Source organism: Protopterus annectens, chromosome 4.part1 (assembly GCF_019279795.1).
Source record: "Protopterus annectens isolate FY-2018-M chromosome 4.part1, PAN1.0, whole genome shotgun sequence".
In the NCBI taxonomy this organism is placed as follows: domain Eukaryota; kingdom Metazoa; phylum Chordata; order Ceratodontiformes; family Protopteridae; genus Protopterus; species Protopterus annectens.
In genome coordinates, this window is record NC_056734.1 from 168865759 (window position 1) to 168888270 (window position 22512).

The 22512-nt window shown below is 41.8% G+C and overlaps 1 protein-coding gene across 3 annotated transcripts in view; it reads left to right on the forward strand.

Annotated features, from left to right (window-relative positions):
• LOC122800798 (NAD kinase-like) overlaps positions 1-22512 on the forward strand; it is a 673639-nt gene that overhangs the window by 649342 nt on the left and 1785 nt on the right. The gene's annotated exons all lie outside the window — the stretch shown is intronic.

A 22512-nucleotide genomic window follows, 5' to 3' on the forward strand; every position in this document is an offset into this window, starting at 1 on the left:
AAAAATATATATAAATATATACATATAGACTTTGCATGTAAAAAAGCAATTGTAAAAATCATACCTGCGGATTTACTAATCTTCCATGCAGGACTAGTCTAGTCCTGCACGGAAGCAGCCGCTTAGGAGCAGGACGGCAGCACGCCATGCATAGTAATGAAGGCGTGCCGCCCGAGCTCCCAGGCTTACACAGAGTGTGTACGAGTGCAGGGGGCATGTCTGAGAGCAGAGCCCACAGAATAAACACAACCCTACAATGTTGAACAGCAGAAAGTGGAAATAAATAAGCGATACCACTCATAGGTGTCCACATATCCCCACCAACAGTCCCCCATGTGTACAACAGCAACAGGACATAAAGATGAAAAGAAGAAACCCCTGTATTAGTGTCTAAAGCTCTAAGTACAGCTAACCGTAGGTGCGCAGGTGTGCCCAATGCTTAGCCACGGTGAAATCAGCCTTAAAGGCTGAAGAGGATAATAAGGATGATATATGCAAATGAAGCATGTCAGCAATAGTGTAGTGGACAGAGCGTTCACCTAATGAGCAGGCATTCTCAGTACAGCACAGTCTATTTTACATGGCAAAGCATGGTATAAGCAAAATTTGTAATGCAAAACCAACTAAATAACACACATTTTTATGAACAGGAGTATTGCAGGAAATGCACATGTGAAGAGTCAGTATCATAATGAATAAGGCAGCAGTAAGCAGGTGTAATGTAAGCACTAGTAAGCATGTGCAAGTGCATTTGCACGGGGTTAAGCACTGCCGAAACAGATTAAGCAAAGGAGAAGCTAACTGGGTGGAAGACACTGTGACCGAAGTTAGCAGTGCTTACCTCCATGCAAACCCACTTACAACTGCTATAAAGTGCCTTAAGCACACCGTATCCAATGGCCTGTGTTCTGCCCAGCAACAAAACAAACAGCTTCTGCAAGCCTGGAACCCAGGACCATGCACACCATACACAAAATGATTTACCACTAAGCCATGCCAGATATGCAGAAATTGTATGTTGTCAGAAACATAACCCCAACCCAGTCATGCAACAGCGCAGAGAATGTAAACCTACAGCTAGACGGACATGTGTGTGCAAATGTATTACTAGCTAAAGGGATACAACATATCTATAGATGTAGTCTCACACACACACACACACACATATATATATATATATATATATATATATACATACATACATATATATTTATATATACATACATACATATATATTTATATATACATATATTCAGAAATATCTAGAGATATATACATATACATGCTGACAACTACACATATATATGTCAACAGCTATATGTCCACAGATACACAGCAAGTTACATATATGTACACAGATATATGTCTCCGTTGATATATACGGACATAGTTAGAAATATGTAAGCAAATATATATACCCACAGAGGTATATATGGTCAGACATCTGTAGATAGCAATGGTAGATGAACAGAAACATACATGTCCACATGCACCGTTAATGGGTTTGAGAGGCCCCAAACAATATACGCCATGTACGAATTGGCAATTGGAATTTGCAGAGGTAATTATGAATGAATTATAATTTTTGTTGTGCTTCATCTGTGACTATAATGTATAAGATATATGTCTCCGTTGATATATACGGACATAGTTAGAAATATGTAAGCAAATATATATACCCACAGAGGTATATATGGTCAGACATTTGTAGATAGCAATGGTAGATGAACAGAAACATACATGTCCACATGCACCGTTAATGGGTTTGAGAGGCCCCAAACAATATACGCCATGTACGAATTGGCAATTGGAATTTGCAGAGGTAATTATGAATGAATTATAATTTTTGTTGTGCTTCATCTGTGACTATAATGTATAAGATCTCATCCCGCAGTTTTAAATGTTCTCATTCCACTGACTCACTCTTAATGGCTTATGGCTATATTTGTAAAGATAGTCATGCTATTTTCTGGTCTTATTTCTATAGTTGCTTTCTAAGATGATAGATTTGTATGTTTTTTAATTTATTTAAAATGTTGCATTTCCTCTTTTGGCCTTTTATTTATTGTATTCATTATTTGTACCCTCCTTAATTGTAAGCACACTTATAACCTTGAATGTGAAATATTCACGTTCTAAGAGAAGTGACTGTGTCAGCTAAGTCCTTTAGCTAAAATACTAGTCTTCTTGCGATAAGGATAAAGGAGTCTGCCTAGTCAGGATTTTCTGAAAGTGGCACATCTTACAGATTGACCTGTTTACTACCCAGGAAAGTAAGGTCTTCCTCCTATTTTGATGTTTTCAGCAGGGCAAGGGGGAGTGGATGCACATTTACCCTCTGCTAGCTGAATAGATTCCATCTGATGTTGTTAATCTTCATTCATTCCTTACTGATGGGTGTTGGTTCTGTCCTCAGAACCAAGTCAGCCTTATAACAAGCTCATGCCAGCCAACAAACTCTCGAGCTAAGCTTTAACCATAGTGACCCTCTCCCTGTTACCTCAGATCTCATTTGCCGTGTAATCATCAAGACGTGTCAAGTCAGCTCTCTGCTAAGTACTATAAAAATTATTATTATGAAATCTCTTTTTCCACAGAATGTCTTCCTTTTGCTTTTGTAATACCTTCTCTTATTAGTCGCTAAACTTTTACCCCATTAAGTAAAATTGTTATTCTTACCTCCTTACCAACTCAGTAATCTTAATACCATAACTGGTACAGGCCTTCCCTATCTCCCTACTTTCTTCCCTTTACCTCTTGAGGTAATCTACATACCATTGCTGCCATTCTTTCCTTCCTTAAAAAAAATCCTTTTCTATCTGTTTTACATTTAGAATTTGTACTGGTATTGTATTTGCATTGTATTTTGTTGATACCAGATAAACAATTTGCTGAAGTTGTTCCCCACCATGTTTGAGAAGAAAGGGACAACAGGTTTCAAGCAATGTGACCAAAGAAGTCACAAAATGCCTAAATCGAACTCTCATGTTTCTTGTGTCTACTGTCTGGGTGTCCCACATCTATTTGTTCAACTATCTTGTGACATTTGTAAAGGGTTCAGTTCTCGTACCCTAAACGAGAGTAAAAACAAACTAATTCTTAAGGGCCTATTAAAAACATCTTTCTCAGAGTTTATTTCTGGGTTGGAGGGCTCACCCCATCCAAAGAAAGAACACAAAAAAAGAAGTCACTCTGTTCCTTCTACAACTCTTTCTGGTGATGGGAAGTCTGAACCCAGACCAAAAATTCCTAAATTGGCACCAACGACTTTGACTCCAGGGCTTCAACCGTCCTCCATGGTGCCATCCTCGGTTCCAAAGCTGCAAGTACACACTTCGGTGCCGTCTTCAATAATTTTGACCCAGACACCAGCCACAGCACCAACAATATCTACTGCACCAACATTGCCTTCAACTAGCACTTCAGTTCTATCCTATTTGGCACCAACAATAGTAAATCCAGCACCCGTCACTTCTCCCCACCCTGTACATGTTACTGGTTTTGAGACCATGGTGGCAATAGGAAAACCTGCTCAGACCCGACATTCCAGCATGGCAGATGCTTTCTTTGGGCAGCAATATAGCCCTTTTAAGGAACGGCCCGATTCTCTGTCAGGGATATCAACCCGATCTTCCAGGAGCCTCTCGGAATTGGATGTGGTGTGTCTTGTGGATCAGCTGCTGACAGCCAGAGGGATTTCCACACCTTCTAGAACTCCCCTCCCAACTGGAGTTGGGAGTTTTTCTTCATGGACTCCTGCATATTCTCCTACTTTGACTTCCATGCAGGTATCAAAGCACTTGGCACCGATGCCTATTTTGGTTCCCACTCCTTCGGTTCCACTGGTGGATCTCACCGTGGTTCCGGAGCCAATCCTTTGGTTTTCGGCACGCTTGGAGCCACGCCATCCTCAGGATTATGACTGTACTGCAGGCACTGTGATCCCTAGTATGGTGCCGATTTTTTCTACGGCGCCATCTACTATGGTTCTGGGAACATTGGCAGTACCAAGTCCTCTTGGAGCTCCTTCCTTGGGAGTGGGCCTGTCGGAGCGGGGTGTGACTCTGGTTCCGAGGTTGTCCTTCTTGGTTCCTGGCTCCCATCCCTCTTTAGGCAGGTCAGCTTTCCAAGAGATGGAGAGGGCCCTTGCCTCTGTAGGCAAACCATCGGCGTCGGAATACCAGATATGTCCTCCCTCTGAACTGCAGCTAACACAGGCCACCACATTGGGGCATTGAGCACAAGAGCCTCAAGATACCCTAACGCAGGGTGCCCTCTCTAAGGTGAAGTCCCTAGTGAAGAGGTACCACGTAAGAGATCATGCAAGTGGAAGCACGTGGACTCCCCTGAGGAGTCCCTCTCCGATAATACAGACTACGATGAAGGGTAGGGTCCCCACAGTCACCCCCTGAAGATGTCTCCTTTGGAGACATGCTGGAAATTTTAAAGTAGTGGGGAGACTGGAAGCCCACCAACCCTTTCTCTGAGTAGTATGTATTCTTATAGGCTTTTCGTGCTCGACCCTCTTCTTCTTGTATGACCCCGCCTGCAGATGAATTAGTCCAGCTCATTGTGCAGTGTGCATGGAAGAGTCCTGATACTATTGAACCAATCCCCCGGAGATCAGAAAAAAGTTTGTCCCCACCTGAAGGAATCCCACACTGGTCCAAAGGCTAACCAGTAGATGCTATGGTGGTGGCAGTGGCCACTAGGAAAGAGCTCGCTGAGGAGAGCCAGACTGTCTACCCCACAAACAGGGAGTTTCGGGCAGTGGACAGGTTAGGGAAGTGAGTGTTTGCCTCATCGACCTTTGCCATTCGGTCCTTGAATTACTTGGCACACTTTACTAGGCTTCAGAGAGACCTAATCTTGGAACTCTCAAGAACCTTAGCAGGAGAAGTTTCTGATGAGGTACGGAACAAAGTTGCCTCGCAGCTTGAGACACTGGAGTCTATATCCAACTCGTCCATATGGTTAATCTCTCACACCACCGAAGGGACAGCTAGATCTGCGGGTTCAGGCGTTGTCATGAGACTTCACACCTGGATGCTCCTTTGCGGATCCTTTTAAGTCCTTCCTTTCTTAATGCTCCAGTGGAAGCGTCTTCCCTTTTTGGCCCAAAAGTGAAAGACATGCTAGCCAGGTGTGAGAAGGATGGTAAGACCATGTCTGCCATGGGTGTATGTTTTTCACCCCTCCTACTCTAGGAATCAGAGGAGTGGAAAGATGTGGCACAAGAAATCCCCGGGTCCTTTCCATGACACACGTGGCGAGTTTACTCCCTGGGGCAGAGGGGGTAGCTCATCTGGAAGACACCCCTACAGAGGCAGAGGGGGCCCGCATTACCATGGATCCAGGGATTCTTTCTCTGGTCAGCCCTTCCAGCACTCCTGAAGAGCAGCCATATTGCTTTTCTTTGGAAGCAGTCAGGGGACATTTCTCTCAGCACCACCTTGCCTAGCAAACAATAACCACAGGTTCTTGGGTGCAGAATATAATAGTCAGAAGTTATCACATACCCTTCAGTATTTCTCCAAAGCCATTAAGGCAGATTCCCGTCATTCCACCCAGTCAAAGGGAAGCAGCAGCTCAAGAAATATGAAAGCTGTCTCAAAAAAAGAGTCATCCAGGCAGTCCCACCAGACCAAATATAATCCGGATGTTACTCAAGGTTCTTTTTAGTGCCAAAAACACAAGGGACAGGACACCAATTTTGGATCTCCACATTCTGAACAAATTTGTCAACCAAACAAAATTCCAGATGGTCACAGTTCAGTCTATCCTACCCTTCCTGGAGAAAGATGATTGGATGTGCTCACTAGATCTTCAGGATGCGTATTACCACATAAAAATGGACAAACTCTCCAGAAGATTTCTTCACTTGCAACTAGGAGCCAAACATTACCAATTCCGGGCACTGCCCTTTAGACTCTGTACAGCCCCCAGAGTGTTCACCAAGTGCATGGCAGTGGTAATAGCTCACTTGAAACTGCTAGGATTCCGAGTGTTTCCGTACAGACGATTGGCTCCTTACTGCCCCCACCAAACATCTACTAGTTACAGTCTTAAACCACACTCTAGAACTAGGACGATACCTAGGAATTTCTCTAAACAGGGAGAAATGCAACTTGACTCCTTCTCACACCTTGGAATTTATAAGAGCAACTTTCGAGACCCAATCTTGCATAGTCTCCCTGCCAGATCACAGATTAGAAAGACTGAGGTCCCAACTCTGGGTGATAGCAGGTTCCAGCTTGGGCTGTCCTTCAACTTTTAGGATCAATGGCAGCATCAATTACAATAGTTCCCCTGGCAAGACTACACATGAGACTTCTTCAATGGCTCCTGCTAGCACAATGGCCCCTTCACCACCATCTTATGTCCTTTCAGATCTGCATAACAAAGCGCTGCAAACAAGCTTTATCTTGGTGGATGAAGCCAGAAAAAGACCTATGGAGTCATTTCTCCTCATCATAGCACAAAGCCACAGTGACCACGCACACTTCCCTGATAGGGTGGGGGGGGGCATTTTCAGGTAAAGACGGTCCAAGGCACTTTGTCAACCATGGTGGCCGACCTGCATATTAGTGTTCTAGAACTTAGGGCAGTGCTTCTAGCATTGCAAGCATTCCAGACTGTCCTCCCGTTAGGGACAATTGCTGTTCAGTTTGACAACATGTCCGTGGTCTGGTACATCAACAGATAATGGGGAACCAAGTTGAGAGGCCATGAGTATTTGGCAATGGGTGATAGCTTCCAACCCCTTTCTGACAGCAATGCACATTTTCGGGAATTCCAGTGTGATTGCAGACAAACTGAGCAGATGTATCCTCCTGCCTCACAAATGGTCCCTCAATTCAACCGTAGCGGCGAAGATCTTCAGCCGCTGGGGCCAGCCTTGCTGCAACCGATTCACCTCTCCAGCAAATCACAAATGCAGCAGCTACTTTGCCATAATTCCCTTGCAGGGGGAGTCCCCGAGGGATGATCTAATACACGATTGGCCCACTGCACTTCTTAATGCTCTCCTTCCCCTTCCCTGATCCCATAATTTCTAAAGAAGGCCCTTCGACTGAGAAGCAGAGTAATCCTCATTGCACCCTATTGGCCCCAAAAAATCTGGTTTCCCTTTCTTTGGCCTCACCTAGTATGCCAACCATGGATTCTGGATTCAACCCTGGAATTAATCTCACACCCGCAGGGGTTGATTCACCCAAACATATCCAGTCTCAAGCTGACAGTAATTGCCAGGCAGAATAACCTTACCTCCCCGGTACATAACATTCTTCTGGCTTCACATAAATCATCCACCAGGAAAATCTGTCTCAGCAAGTGGAAGAGAATCCTTATTTGGTCCCGACAGAGAGAATTAGACCCTTGCTCAGCTCCTGTTAGTGTGGTTTTGGATTATTTGTCAGGTCTTCTTCATTTAGGAGCAGCAGACTCCACCATTAGAGTACATTTGGCTGCTATCTCAAACTTCCATAATGGATTCCAAGACTCATCCTTAATCTCCCATCATCTCTGTAAAACCTTCTTGAAAGGGGTCTTGCATATCAGATCACCCTTCAAAGAACCAATCAAACCTTGGAGTTTCACTAGTACTGCAATCCCTGACTTGATCACCTTTCGAACCTGCTGCCACTTGTGATATAAATTTGTTATCCTGGAAATCCCTATTTTTAGTAGCCATCACCTCAGCAAGATGCATATCCGAGCTTCAGACCTTGTGCATAAAGTGCCCTTACATGGTCTTTCATAAGGACAGAGTATCACTCTGGACTAACCCTTCCTTCTTACCCAAAATTATTTCAGAATTGACAATTAACCAGACCATTGACCTACCAGACTTTTTCCCAAACTGCTCAAACAAAGGAAAATACTGCCTACATTTGCTGGATGTACACAGACAATTACGATTTTATCTGGACAGAACTAAATCAGTACTTAAATCAGACCAGTTGTTTGTTTCCTATTCAGGTCCTAAATTGGGAAACTCTGTTTCTAATGTGACCTTATCTAAGTGGTTGAGAAACTGTATATGTTTTGTCTACCAACATAATCAAATTACTCTAACGAACAAAGTCAAAGCACACTCCACCAGATCAGTGGTGACTTCTGTAGCTTTTCAATAAAGGGCTTCCATGGATGATATCTGTGCAGCTGCAACTTGTGCTACCCCTCATACCTTTATCACTCATTACAAATTGGATTTGGTGTCCAGGGGGAGAGCATCCTTTGGTTCAATGGCACTCAGGAATATCCTTCCACAAGGGCCTCCCAGGGCATAAAGTAGCTAGGGACTCTGTCCCATCAGTAAGGAATTAATGAAGATTAGCAATATCAGATAAAGAAGTTATGCTCTTACCATAGTGTTTCATCTGTGTTGTTCATCTTCATTCATTCATTCATTATGTCCCACCCTCCTTCCCCCTCCAAAGGGCTCCTGGAGATCCGGATTTGGTCCAAATCCTGCACTAAGGGACCTGCTCAGAAAAAGCCTATGCTTTCTTTATCACGGGCAAACTCGATCTGAGGTAACAGGGAGAGGGGCACTATGGGTAAAGCTTAGCTCAAGAGTTTTTTGGCTGTCACGAGCTTGTTATAAGGCCGACTCGGTTCCAAGGACGGAACTGACAACCATCAGTAATGAATGAATGAAGATGAACAACACAGATGGAACATTATGGTAAGAACATAACTTCTTTTTTCCACCCTTTCTTCTAACTCAGTGTTTCATTGTAAACCTCATTGAGCAATACCAAAGCTAAACCTTGTTTCTTTATGGTAGTTGAGAAGAGTGTAGTTTTAGATCCCCAGGTCTCTTATGGCATAGGAAACTCTCGCAGTACAAGCCAAGAAAGTGCCTTTTGGTTGGAGTGACAGCCAGTTCCACATGTGGGCTCTGCTAGATATTTATATCTTGAACCTCTAATATAGACCTTCAGGCAGGACTGTCAGTGGGGAATGAAGCTGATGGGATGCTTTCAAGTAGACAGAGGTATTCTGTCAGCAGAAGAAGCTATTTAGACTGAGATACATCATGTACTACCTCATTTAAGTTACTTTCCCTTTATATATAAATGAAGATAACTGTCTATCATTTTATGAACTGGTATTATTGCTCATGTTTTATTATTAATATGCCATATAATCTGCATTCATGCTATCTTGTTAATAAGCTTTATCAGATGATTGCAAGCTTAAATGAATAAATATTGAAACATTGTAGGCAATCTTAACCTATCTTCGGCACCTGTTTGACTTGGGGCTCACTTATGTTGTGATCCGAGTGTGTATTTTTTTTTTTTTGCATCTCCATATTTATTCTTATTGTATGAAGAAAAGTACTGCAGTTCCACATGCCTCATTATCTAGTACCTTAAAGAGGTTTTTGCTGTGGAACTGTTCTCCTTGGGACTTCAACTCCATAAGTGACTGGTTTTGACCATCTTCTATTTTAAACATCTGGTTCAGTGATTTTGATGTTCAGCTCTTGAAATATACTGTCATTGGTGTCCATCAGTTCACCCCACAGAGTCTGTGGATGTGAACTACAATCTCTTACCTGTAGCCAGCTCTCTCTGTTTTTTAACAATTAGATGCCCCTTATAGTGTTTATTCACAAAGGTTTTTTGATCCAGCTACCTCTGTAGGAGCCAAGCTCAAACATGGTAGCTAGAGTTGGAGTTTATAGGAGTCAGATGCAAGTCATCAGCACCAGATGGATGAACAGGAAGACAAAGTCAGTCATTACCTTAACTTCTTGTTGAAACTAGTAGTCCTTAACTCCCCTAAGTTGCTCACTTTTTCACCTTCTATTTTCAAACTTTGATCCTGTTTTCTTATAGCTCTTGTCTTGTCAAATGACAGCTGCTAAAGCTTTATAACCCTTGTGCATCTCCTCCTTGATGTCAGAGGAGGACAATACAAAATGCAGACAGATAAGGTTCATATTTGTGAAGAGTGTCCATGACCTCTTGGATTAAATGGATACCGAGGTAAGCTTTTATTTGTCTCTCCATAATCTCGTTTGGCATTTGGGAATAAAAAGCTTGTAAATGATAAGTTTTTTTTTTATTTATTTTCAAAACATAATGCCAATGGTTTCATTGGGATAATATTTATGTGTCATTGTACTCGCAATCTGGATGGGTTGTCTGGATAACTGGTAAACTTCTTGGCCACTAAACTAAACATTGAGCAATGACTGAGCTTGCAGTATAGGGGAATGAATATTGGCTGCTAAATAATGCATGAAGGCACAACTCCTTCCTCTTCACTGCATTTACATTCAGTTTTCAAAACCATTCTGTTGAACACACCTCAGGGCCTTTATTCTGGGCTTTTAATTTTTTTTTTTTTTTAATCTTCAAGGCAGATTCTGAAAAAAAAAGAAGTGATGGTTGAGTACAAATCCTTATTTCCACAACATTTCTGTAAATATTTTTCTCAACATAATTAAAATATGGTGCTGTGACAACAAATGACTGTGGGTTCTATTCCCACACCAGGTTCTCAGATTCATTTTGCAGTACTGACACTGCAGTGTAGCATAAGGGAGGTACAGTACTCCTAAGTGTGCCATCATTCGAATCTAATGTTAAACTGAGGTCCCATCTGCCTGAATTTGTGGTAGCCTAGGTGGATGTCAAAGATCCCGTGGCATCTTTTGAAAAGAGTAGGGGAAGTTTCTCGATTCTTTGGTCAGATTTCCCCTAGTCAGTATGAATACCACTTCTGATCTCCTTTGATAAGAGGCCACTGGCCTAGTAGGACTAACCCTGTCAACAACGCTTAAGGTGTTCTGCAATGACAGGGCTAGAAATGTTGTTTTCCTGCTCTGTTAGAAACTGCACACACACACACACACACACACACACACACACACACACACACACACACACACACACATACACGCACACACACACACACATGTATACATATGTATGTGTGTGTCTGTGTGCATGTATGTGTATATACATGTGTGTAATATATATATATATATATATATATATATATATATATATATGTAGACACACACACATTTATGTATATATATATATATATATATATATATATATATATATATATATATATATATATATATATATATATATATATATATATATATATATATATATATATATTAATGGATATACTTTACATAATCTAAGCACCCAATGGTAATATCATTAATGCTGACACAAAACATATATTAATGGATATACTTTACATAATCTAAGCACCCAATGGTAATATCATTAATGCTGACACAAAACAATCAAAAACAAACACTGACATGTCCTTGTACATGCTACAAACACAACTTTGGAGCATGCAGAATAAAACAGTGTCTGCATCCCTTGTTAATTATATATTCTAACTCCAAGTTTGCACAATAACAGAGGAGAGGGAATATTCCCCAACCCCGGTAATGTAGTGTTTTCACACAGTTGTCGACCACATTGTGTCAACAAAACAGATGTCAACTTGAATGTTTGTCAACTACATTAAGGTCTCCTGGGTGTGTGTGTATCTACATATCTATATCTATATATATATCCATGTATCTATCTATATATATATATATATATATATATATATATATATATAGATATATATATATATATTCAGATAGATATGTAGATATGTTTACATGCACACATATATGAATCTGTGACAGTCTGCTGATGTGTGCACAAACATTGATACATAACATGCTGAAGCCAGCAAATCAAAAAACAATTTCCCAAAAATAAATGCAAAAGAAAAGCAGACTTTCTTCGTGTTTCACTGTTGCAGTCATCACATTTGGGTTATCCTTGCCATGGTAGCCCTCGGCCGGCCCAAATACCAGAGGCTTAGTGTTTCTGTGTCTGTTGCTGTCGCTTCAACGTCAAGTCACCAGTAGTATAAAGTAAGGCAGCCGACGCCATTACATCAGTCTTTCTTGCTGAGGAGCCCGAAGCAGAAGCAGTTCGCAAGAGTGCTGGTCGGCCACTACCTGAGTTTTGTCTTCCAAATTGAAGCTGAAATCTTCTAAAGCTAAGTATCCCATTGGGGATCCTTTTTTCTTGCACTAACCAATGCCAGTTTGACTCCTGACACCCTCCCTCCTTCACCCAGAAAACATGACTGGTATTACAGAGTCACTGACTCACACAAATTTCTTTTTGGAAATCCTACTGCTGACCCTGATGTAATTTCTCAAGGGCCTAAAGGAATTAAAGCAACCTCTGCTAAGAATCCCACCCCCTCAGACAGGGATTCCCGAGCACTAGACAGATGGGGTAAAATAGTATACACCTCTGCTACTCTGGCTATCAGAGCACTAAATTGCCAGTTCCATATGCTAAAATTTCAGCAACATACCGTGGAACTCCTCAAACAAAAAGTGTCTTCCTTTCCTGCTTGTGCAGAATCTAAAGAGTTACTACAAGAGTTAATGCATTCTGCAAGTCAAGTGACTAAGCACACCTTACACTGGGGTTTTGACATCCTAGAAGCTTCTTGCAGGGCAGCAGTCACTGGTTCTGTCCTTAGAAGGCATGCATGGCTTAAGGAACAGCCCTTGCCAGACCATGTTAAATCTAAATTATTGGATGCACCCTTGCGCAAAGACAACTTATTTGGCACTAAGGCAGAGGAGGTCTTAAAAAAGATGGAAGAAAAAGCTAAATCTATGCAGACAGTTATGGATTTCCTACACGTCCAGCCACCCAGGTTCAGCAGGCATTGCCCCTCCAAACACTGGTCCTTTCCTGCTCCCACCTGGTCAGTTCAGCCCAGACCCTGGGAAAGCAGACCCCCCCCCCCCCAAGACAGCAGCCACAGGGAATGCAGAGATCAAAACAGTGGAATTCCTCCACTTCCAAACCAGGGAGTTCTAAACCACCCCCTTATGGTAAGAACTCACAATGACTCTCCTCTCTCACCCCCTCCCTCTGCCCACATGCACTTACCCCTAGGAGGAAAATTCTACTTTCATGCAAGCACCTAGGCCACCATTACCAATGACCGCTGGATCCTCAACATAGTGTCCCAGGGATACAGATTTTCTTTTCACACCCTTCCAACCCCAAAAAGGTTACAAGATCTACCTCCAAACCAGTGGGCAGAGGCGAAAAAGCAAGTCCTTTCCCTGCTCTGTATGAGGGCAATAGAGCACGTTCCTGCAGAACAGATAGGCCAAGGTTTCTACTCCGGACTTTTTCTGGTACCCAGAAAAGAGGGCACCTGGTGCCCCATCCTCGATCTATCTATTCTAAACACCTTCCTGTTGATATCAAAATTCAAAATGCTCACCCCCCCCAGCAGCTGCTACCCATGTTCTCCAAGGATGCTTGGCTAACCACCCTAGACCTGAAAGAGGCCTACCTCCACATGCCTATCAGGGAATCATGCAGGAAATATCTATGTTTCAGGGCAAGATCTCTGCTTTTTCAGTTCTCTGCACTTCCCTTTGGCTTATCTACTGCTCCCAGAGTTTTCACAAAATGTCTGGCTCCCGCCATTGCCTTTTGCAGACAAAGGAATATCCAAATTTACCCATACTTAGACTGCCTAATTCAGGCAGACAGTCAGGAAAAGCTGCTCAAGCACCTGGCCTTTGTAAAGTCGCTACTGACTTCCCTAGGGTACACTTTCAACAAAAAGAAATCGAAACTAGTACCCACCCAAAGGATTATATTTCTGGGAGCAAGCCTGGACACAGCATCCCAGATGACATTCCTTACACCAGAAAAGCAAACTTACCTGACAGACTTCTTTGCTCAACTAGCTTCCAGACCCCAATTATCTGCAAGGAAAATCCTGCAAGCTCTGGGATTCATGGCATCTTGCATTCTACTCATTCCATATGCCAGACTGCATATGGGGAAATTTCAATGGTGCCTAAAAAGCCTTTGGTGTCAACATTCTCAAGACTTGGAAACTCTTATATCAGTGATACCTTGCCTAAGGAAAATTTTTCTTTGGTGGGCAGCAGCATGCTCCCACAACAAGGGACTACCTTTCTCACCACCCCCCTCCACCCAGACCCTCACCACAGACGCATCAGGCTATACCTGGGGTGCACACCTGGATGGCAGGTGCATACAGGGCCAATGGAGCCCACAGCAAGTCCTTCTGCACATTATCCAAAAAGAGATGTTAGCTGTCCAGCATGCATTGACAGCTTTCAAGCCCCTTCTCTCCCCAGGGGCTCTCCTGATCAAAACAGACAACACCACTGTGATGTGGTATATGAACAAGCAGGGAGGGACTCACTCCTACCCTCTATGCAGGCTGGCCATGACCCTTTGGCACACAACCTCTGCCATGCAACTCCACCTGTTAGCACAATTCCTGCCAGGTTCTCTAAACTCTCTGGCAAACCGCTTAAGCAGAAATCTTCTGGACCTACATGAGTGGCAGCTAGACAAAAGAACCTTCACCCTAATAACTCAGAAATGGGGCACCCCAAAGGTTGACCTCTTTGCCTCCCACACCAACCATCAGATCAGCAAGTTCTGCACCTGGGAGCATCACTGCATGGCTTGGAAAGTATATGCCCTATCCTTCCCCTGGGTCAGTCTATCAGTCTATGCATTTCCTCCACTTTCTCTCATCACCAGGGTACTGCTCAAAATAAGGGAGGAAAAACCAAGGACAGTTCTTATTGCTCCAGACTGGCCTTGCTAGCACTGGTACCCACTGCTTACCAGCCTGTCCCCACTGCCACCATGGCATCTCACTCAGACCCCAATCCTCCTAACCCAGAGGGAAGGAGAATTCATGCATCCCCAATTTCAGACCCTCAATTTGGCAGCCTGGCTTATTCCCTGACCACTGATCAATCTGCCAACCTCAGTAAACAGGTTCTAGATGTTATACATGAGGCCAGACACCCTAGCACTAGAAAGTCTTATTCTGACAAATGGAAAAGGTTCTACACCTGGATTCAGGCTAAGGGAGCCGATACGGCACAGCCCTCCCTACCTCTCATCCTGGATTTACCTAGCTGACCTGCTAGACAGTAGTTTCTCTTTTTCCTCTATTAAAAGTCATGCCTCTCCTATATCTGCTCATTTCCACACTGAGCAGCCCCTTTTCTCACACCCTCTGATCAAACAATTCCTAAGAGGGGCTAGCAACGTGAGGCCACCCAGAAGAGCACCTACCCCAGCGTGGGACCTGAACTTTGTGTTGGAAAAGCTCACCCTGCCCCCCATTGAGCCAGCATCTTCAGCAGAGTTAAAATTTCTCTCCTGGAAGACAGCTTTTCTTCTGGCCATCACGTCATCCAGAAGAGTCTCCAAGCTACAAGCACTCATTGCTGTGGAGCCCTTCATCATCTTCCATGCTGACAGGGTTTCCCTCAGGACAAAAACCCATCCTTCATGCCCAAAGTGGTGTCCAGTGTGGCTCTCAACCAATCCATTCATTTGCCCACTTTTTCCCTAGCCACAAAACAAGGGGGAAAGGATCCTGCACTCTCTAGATGTGCAAAGACAGCTCAGATTATATCTAGACAGGACTAAATCATTCAGGAAGTCTGATAAATTACTGGTTAGCTTTGCTGCAGGGGCAGAGGGCAAAGCCATCTCCAAACAAACAATTTCCAAATGGATAACACACTGCATCCATTTCTGTTACAAGCAACATGGAAAACCTTCCCCTAAGGGGTCAGGACTCTCTCCACCAGAGCAAACTCCACCTCTGCAGCTTTCCTCAGAGGAGTCCCCACCAGGGACATCCTGGAGGCTGCCACCTGGACATCTGTTTACACACTCACCAGGCATTACCACCTGCCTATCTTTTCCAAGCCCAGGGCAGGCTTTGCCACTGCAGTCTTGCAGGGCATCCTAGCCAGCCCCTAGTCTCCTTGACTGCCTCCACCCTTTTCCTCAGCTTTGGGAATCAACCCAAATGTGATGACTGCAACAGTGAAACATGAAGAACATAGTACAGTTGTGTACACATACCATAAATGTAGATGCTCGAGTGTATTCACTATTGCAGTCCTGGTTTCCCTCCACCCACCCCCCTCTTCTTTTTCTATCTCTCCTTACAAGGAACTTTTTGGCATTTGCTTTCTACTGGTGGAGTTCTTCCATCATAACCTGGCTCCCACTTGGGGGACAGTTAGGGCAAGGAAAACTGATGTAATGGCGTTGGCTGCCTTGCTTTCTACTACTGACGACCTGACGTCAGTCCTGAAGTGACAGCAACCGATGCAGAAATGCTAAGCCTCTGGTATTCGGGCTGGCTGAGGGCTACCCTGGTAGGGATAACCCAAATGTGATGACTACATCAGTGAATACACTCGAACATCTACATTTATGGTAAGTGTACACAACTGTACTTTCCTTTTTTGGTCACTCAAAAAAAACACATACACACAAAAACCTACCACTAACTTCAGACACATTTTGTCTGAATAGTGGTACTGTTAGGATAAGGGTTTTTTATGTGTAAGGTTGTAGTTATAGGCAGAGACTGATATAGGGCTAGTACATATGAGCAGGGATGTGCAAAGGACCTCTCTAGTATGCAGACAACAGCAAGAATGGACAGGTATATGTGTTTTCACCAGGCAGTGATGCCTTCAGTTATGGACGCATGCATATACCAGATGGCCATCGTTGTGGAATAACTGTGTCAAGCTGCCACACCATGTATAACTGCTGTTCTTCAGTTTGCTGCAAGACTGGGAATTCATGTATGGATTCTTCTACTGTGTGCCCCCTCATAAGCAGTAAACTTTAAATGTAAAAGAAAAAAGAGAGAGAAGTTGTAAAGAACACAAAGAAACACAAGGCCATATTCCAATCGCCTGATTCAGTGTTTTAATAATGCATTTAAAGTTTCTACATTTGTACAATATTCTTTAATGTTTTATGAGGTAAGTGGGATATACCCATATATTGTGTCTGCCTTTCTTTGTAGATATCTGGTCCCCTCTGACTACTGTTCATGATGGCCTCATTTCTTCCTCTTCCTCATGGGGCACTAATCAATCTGTTCCAACAGCCATCACATTTGAGACAGTATCTGCCAGTTTTCACCTCTGAACCTTAAATGTAGCCACTTTATGCTGTGTGTATATCTTCTTTAAAACCTCTCTCTATATATGTATATTGCTTTTCTTTGAAGGAATGCTAGCCTTCCACAGACTTTCCCTTTGTTTGATTAACTCACCAAACAGTGACACATGCTTCATTGTATAGTAGCAAGAACTGCAGCATGAAAAAGATAAAAATCAGAAAAAAATATTTTTGTAAGCTGCTCTGCACCTTCCATGTGGAGTACGTTGTCACCGCTACACCTTTCTAACTTACATAAATAAACTCCTTTGTCATAGTACAGTGAGGAAAAAAAAGGCACTGCTGGCTTGTTCCTTACTAATCGGTGCAGTTTTGAAAAACTGGGACAAAACAGAAAGAAAATCCACTCAGTGGAGAATCCATCATTCATGTGTAGGTGTGCCTTTCCACAGTCCTTCATTTTTGAAACACAGTAAGAAGGTATTTTAATTTACTGCTGTCCCTTTTAGACACCGGAGGTAATATGGAGAGTGTCTGCAAAGTATTAGGCATTTCGCAAGGTAAAATTATTTTTCAAGCAATCCACATTACTTGTCGGTCTGTTTAATTTCATTGAGGCTGACTTGGGGGGAAAAAAACATTATTTGCTAGAAGTGGCAACTGATTAACACATCTGTTTTTTTTCTTTTTTACTTGTTATGAACTACAGAAAATGTAAAGCTGCCACTGGGATACAGTTGCTGTTTCTGGTTCTGTTGCAGCAAATGCTGTTTTCAGAACAGCAAATATCATAGTGGAATGTCCTGAAGATTACCTAAGCCAAGTAATTAGGCTGAAATGAGCCCCCTTTCAGACTCTTTTGAATACACACACACACACACATATATATATATATATATATATATATATATATATATATATATATATATATATATATATTCAAAAGAACTGTGATGTACAATATGTGGGAATAATGGCTTTTAATGAGAATGGCTGCTTTTTCAATATTAAGATGGAATGTAAATGGTTGTGCAGGTATAGACAAACCACAAAGACAACTCAATTATATTAAGAATTGTAAAGTACACATAGTATTATAGCAGATGCATTTCGATAGAACTGAGCATGTGAATTTGATAAAGAAGGAATTTCAGGATGGTCATTCAGCATAGTATCAAGTACAAAGGAAAAGTGGAGTAATAATATTGATTGCAAGAGGGACTCCAATAGTGATAGAAGTGGAAAAAGGCAGTAATAGTAGATTTTTTTTTTAGTAAAAGGTTATTGAATGAGAAGAAGGATGATACTGACATGTATATATATATATATATATATATATATATATATATATATATATATATATATATATATTCTACCCAAAACTACTATTATGGAATTGAGTAGAACTGGGCAGAAAAATAAGCTTTCTGCACTGAATATTATTTATGGGTGGAGGCTAGAACCTGATTTGCAGTAGTGATGATGTATTAGGAGACTGAACAGAAAATATAACAAAAAAGGGTACATTTCTGAAAATATTTGATCTGTACAATGTGAATTTAGGAGTCAATCTACATATCATTCCCTATGATACAATAACAAGACTAGATTTGATAGAAATTACAATTTCACAGAGCATGCATATTTAATTGAAAGCATTGAGACTCATCCAGTAACTATATCAGATCATGTACCAATAAAAATGAAGATAAATATTTAGGGTAATATTGTAAAAATGAGACACTGATGCCTTCCTCCTTACCTGTTCAAAAGACAGGAATATGAGAGATGGATAGTGAATATGATTCAAAAATGATTAAGGAAGATATAAATTACTTCAGAAGGGATAGCCAATGAATGATATAAAATAAAAATAGAGTTTAAAATATGGTAGAAATAAGAGAGAAAAGGATATTGGTGACAAGTGATAGGCCATATTTAGTAGGGTTGACAAAGGTTAAGATATTACAGAAGACAGGGAATCTCATGGAATAATAATAATAAGAACTGCAGAGTGGTAATGGGAAAATAAGGAAGTATTTGGGTAATGTATGAGTTTAGAAAGGTTGCTGTTGAAGCACCCATTTTTATAACAACTCTAGAGCACAAGCACAAACACTTTTAGTATATTGTCTTGTCTGATGATGTGAGGTATTGCCAGCTATGTCAAGAGAAGTAGGACAGAGGATGTGTAACATATGCTAGCATATTGTCTTGTCTGATGATGTGAGGTATTGCCAGCTATGTCAAGAGAAGTAGGACAGAGGATGTGTAACATATGCTAGCACAGCTAGCTGGAATTTTGTAAAGAATTGTATGTTATTTGTATATCAAGCTCATTTGTACAGATGCTTGTGTTGAAAAATGTATTTGTAACGCTGCTTGTGTTAAAAATGCATGAGCAGTGAGTCCTGACTGTATTGTAACTGATTAAATGTATATGTTTTAACAGAGGATACTGGGGGAGAAGAGGTTAATCTCAGTCCGGCTAACTTTGAAAAACAGTAACAAATTAAATAACTTAATTTAGGCCATAAAGATTGTATTGTACAGTTCTTTAGATCAGTCATGAAAATATTGTGAGGTTAGTTCAGTACTGTTTTTTCTGTATCTGTGTGAATCTAATTATCTGTGTTATTTTAATATTTCCTGTGGCTGAAACTCTGGTGTTTGTTGTAAATAGATATTTAGTATTTTCATGTTTTTTTTTATTATTTATTATTAAATATATTTAAACCTTTCATTGTGACTGGTCCTTTGGAGAATAGTTTAAACTTTGAGAGGACTTATATCTATTTGTGATACTGTGGCCACTCCTGAAAGCCTTACTGCATTGGCCAAACACTATCATTTGTATCAGTGTTAATTTCACTCAGTATAATTGGGTACCCTTGTGGGCGGCCACGGTGGTGCAGTGGTTAGCATTGCCGCCTCACAGCAAGAGGTTCTCCGGTTCGATCCCCGGCTGGGGTGCCTTCTGTGCGGAGTCTGCATGTCCTCCCTGTGGTCGCGTGGGTTTCCTCCAGGTGCTCATTTTCCTCCCACATCCCAAAGACATGCTGCAGGTGGATTGGACACTCTAAAATTGGCCCTAGGTGTGCGTGTGAGTGTGCCTTCTGTGGAAGGTTGGGTGCCGGGCTGGCAACTCGACACCGTAAAACTCCACTGCCATTCAATGTGCGGACAAGGTGATCCGCTGTGGCGACCCCTGAATGGGAAAAGCCGAAAGAAGAAGAAGAAGATAATTGGGTACCCTTGTAAGAGCCTTAGAGTAGCTGGCTCTGGAGTGTCTGGTGGCAGTGTAACTAACTTATAGTATGGGCAGAATGGGTCATAGCTAGTAAATCAGTACCAGCCTTTCCCAGCTGTGTGTGTGTGTGTATGTGTGAGTGCAAATCAAATCTCCAACAGTGTGTGTGTGTCAGCTGCTTGGAGCAGGAACACGAAGCATTGGCTTCACAGAGAGAGTGGTGGATGACTTGGCTTGGACACTCAGCTGAGGACTGAACTCTATAGCTGTGCTAGTGGGGAGTCTTATCGGGGATCTGGAGAAAGAGAGAAAACCAGCCCCTGGACTGTGTGTGTTCCCTGTGTGCTCTTAAGGGAAATTGTGCTTGATACAGAGAGCTGCATCTGGAAATACTGGGTGTATCCATTTTTATTACAAGTGAAAGTCCCTCTCCAATGTCGGTAGTGAGGATTCAGGCTCCTTGATTACTGGATCAGAGAGGGGACGCCACATCTTGGACACAGAAAATAGATGTGTAGCCAAACTTCAGGAGCCTATGGCAGAAAAAAACAGAGATCCTATAGTGGTATTAGAGATTATTTTAGAAATTTATAAATATTTTTATAATGCAGAGGAATGAGGAAATCAAGAAAAGGCACAAAGGAAAATATTTATGTCAGACATAAATATGTCAAGATTAGAGAAAATGAGGTTCAGCAGTCATTTGGTATGACAGGAAGAGATGTGGTAAAAACAATTTTGTATAATCAATCAACAGGGAGTTTTCCAGGAATTGATTGCACTCCTTTAAAAATTTGGAAGTCAGGAGGAAAGAAAATGATAAAGATCTGGAAGGTTTTATTTAATGATATATTAAAATGGAGAAAAGTACTACCATCTTGGAAGAAGCTGTGTTGGCTATTATACCCAAAAAGGGTAAACACCATATACATGTACTTCATAAAGACCTCTTTTAATATTAAACCATGATTATGACGTGTTGATGTCTGTACTAGCTAAGAGAATAGCAAAGGTGTTGCCAAACTTGATAGCTATGGACCGGTGTTTTTTTTTTTTTTGTGTGTGTGGAGAGGAAGCAAATAATTGAAAACTTAAGTAGAATAATGATGACCTAGATGGAAAATACTACTGTTATTTCTGGGTCTTGAGGAGAAAGCATTTGGTAACCTAAAGGTATTTGATAAGTAGGGCAATGGCAGCATTTGTGTTTCCTGCTAGAATAATAGGGTTAGTGAAGAGGATATATGGAGGGTCAGAGGTAAGACTCAAGGTGGAGGAGGTCCTTTTTGACAAGCTGTGTCTGAGCAGGGGAACCAGGCAAGGATGTCCTCTTTCCCCACTGTTCTTTCCTTTATATTAAGAGCCATTGGCAGAGAAAATGGGAGATTCACAAATTCAGGAATATAACTGGTATGGTGCTGAAGAAACATTAGTTTTATTTACAGATTGTATTAAATTGTACTTAATAAATCCAGAAGAGGACTTTCCAGTGTTGTGGAACATTGTAAGACAGATTCAAGTCTTTTTGCAATATAAAATAGATCCACCAGAAGGCGACCCAACATTGGCCAGTATGCAGAAACCTTGTACTACTCAAGGATACGTGGTACATCGCAAATAGGCTATAGTCAGACATAGGCCATAAATGCAATTTACGCACATACCGTCCTCAGAACTGAATGCTCCAGGAGGAATGCCAGACTAAGGATTTGAATGGTCAGTACATCCAAGCAAAACCATTAAAAAAATAAATAAATAAACCAGACACTGCTCGTCTCATAGCTGGTCCTATGTGCTCCCCATTACACTACGTCTAGCAACTATCCCTGAAAATATCCAGTATTTCAACTGTAATTTCTTTTAGCTGCACTCGGTGAACTCACTCAAGTGACCAGGAACTGTAAAATGCTGGAAGAAAGAAACTTACATCATCAGAAAATCAATTACACTACCTCTAGCAACTGTCCCTGAAAATATCCAGTACTTCAGCTGTAATTTCTTTTAACTGCACTTGGTGATCTCACTCAAGAGACCAGGAACTGTAAAGTGTTGGAAGAAAGAAACTTACAGCATAAAAAACAGTTACACTACCTTTATCAGCTCTCCCTGAAAATATCCAGTATTTCAACTGTAATTTCTGTTAACTGTGCTCAGGGAACCCACTCAAGCGACTAGGAACTGTAAAGTACTGGAAGAAAGAAACTCACAGCATCAAAAAATCAGCAATGTGTC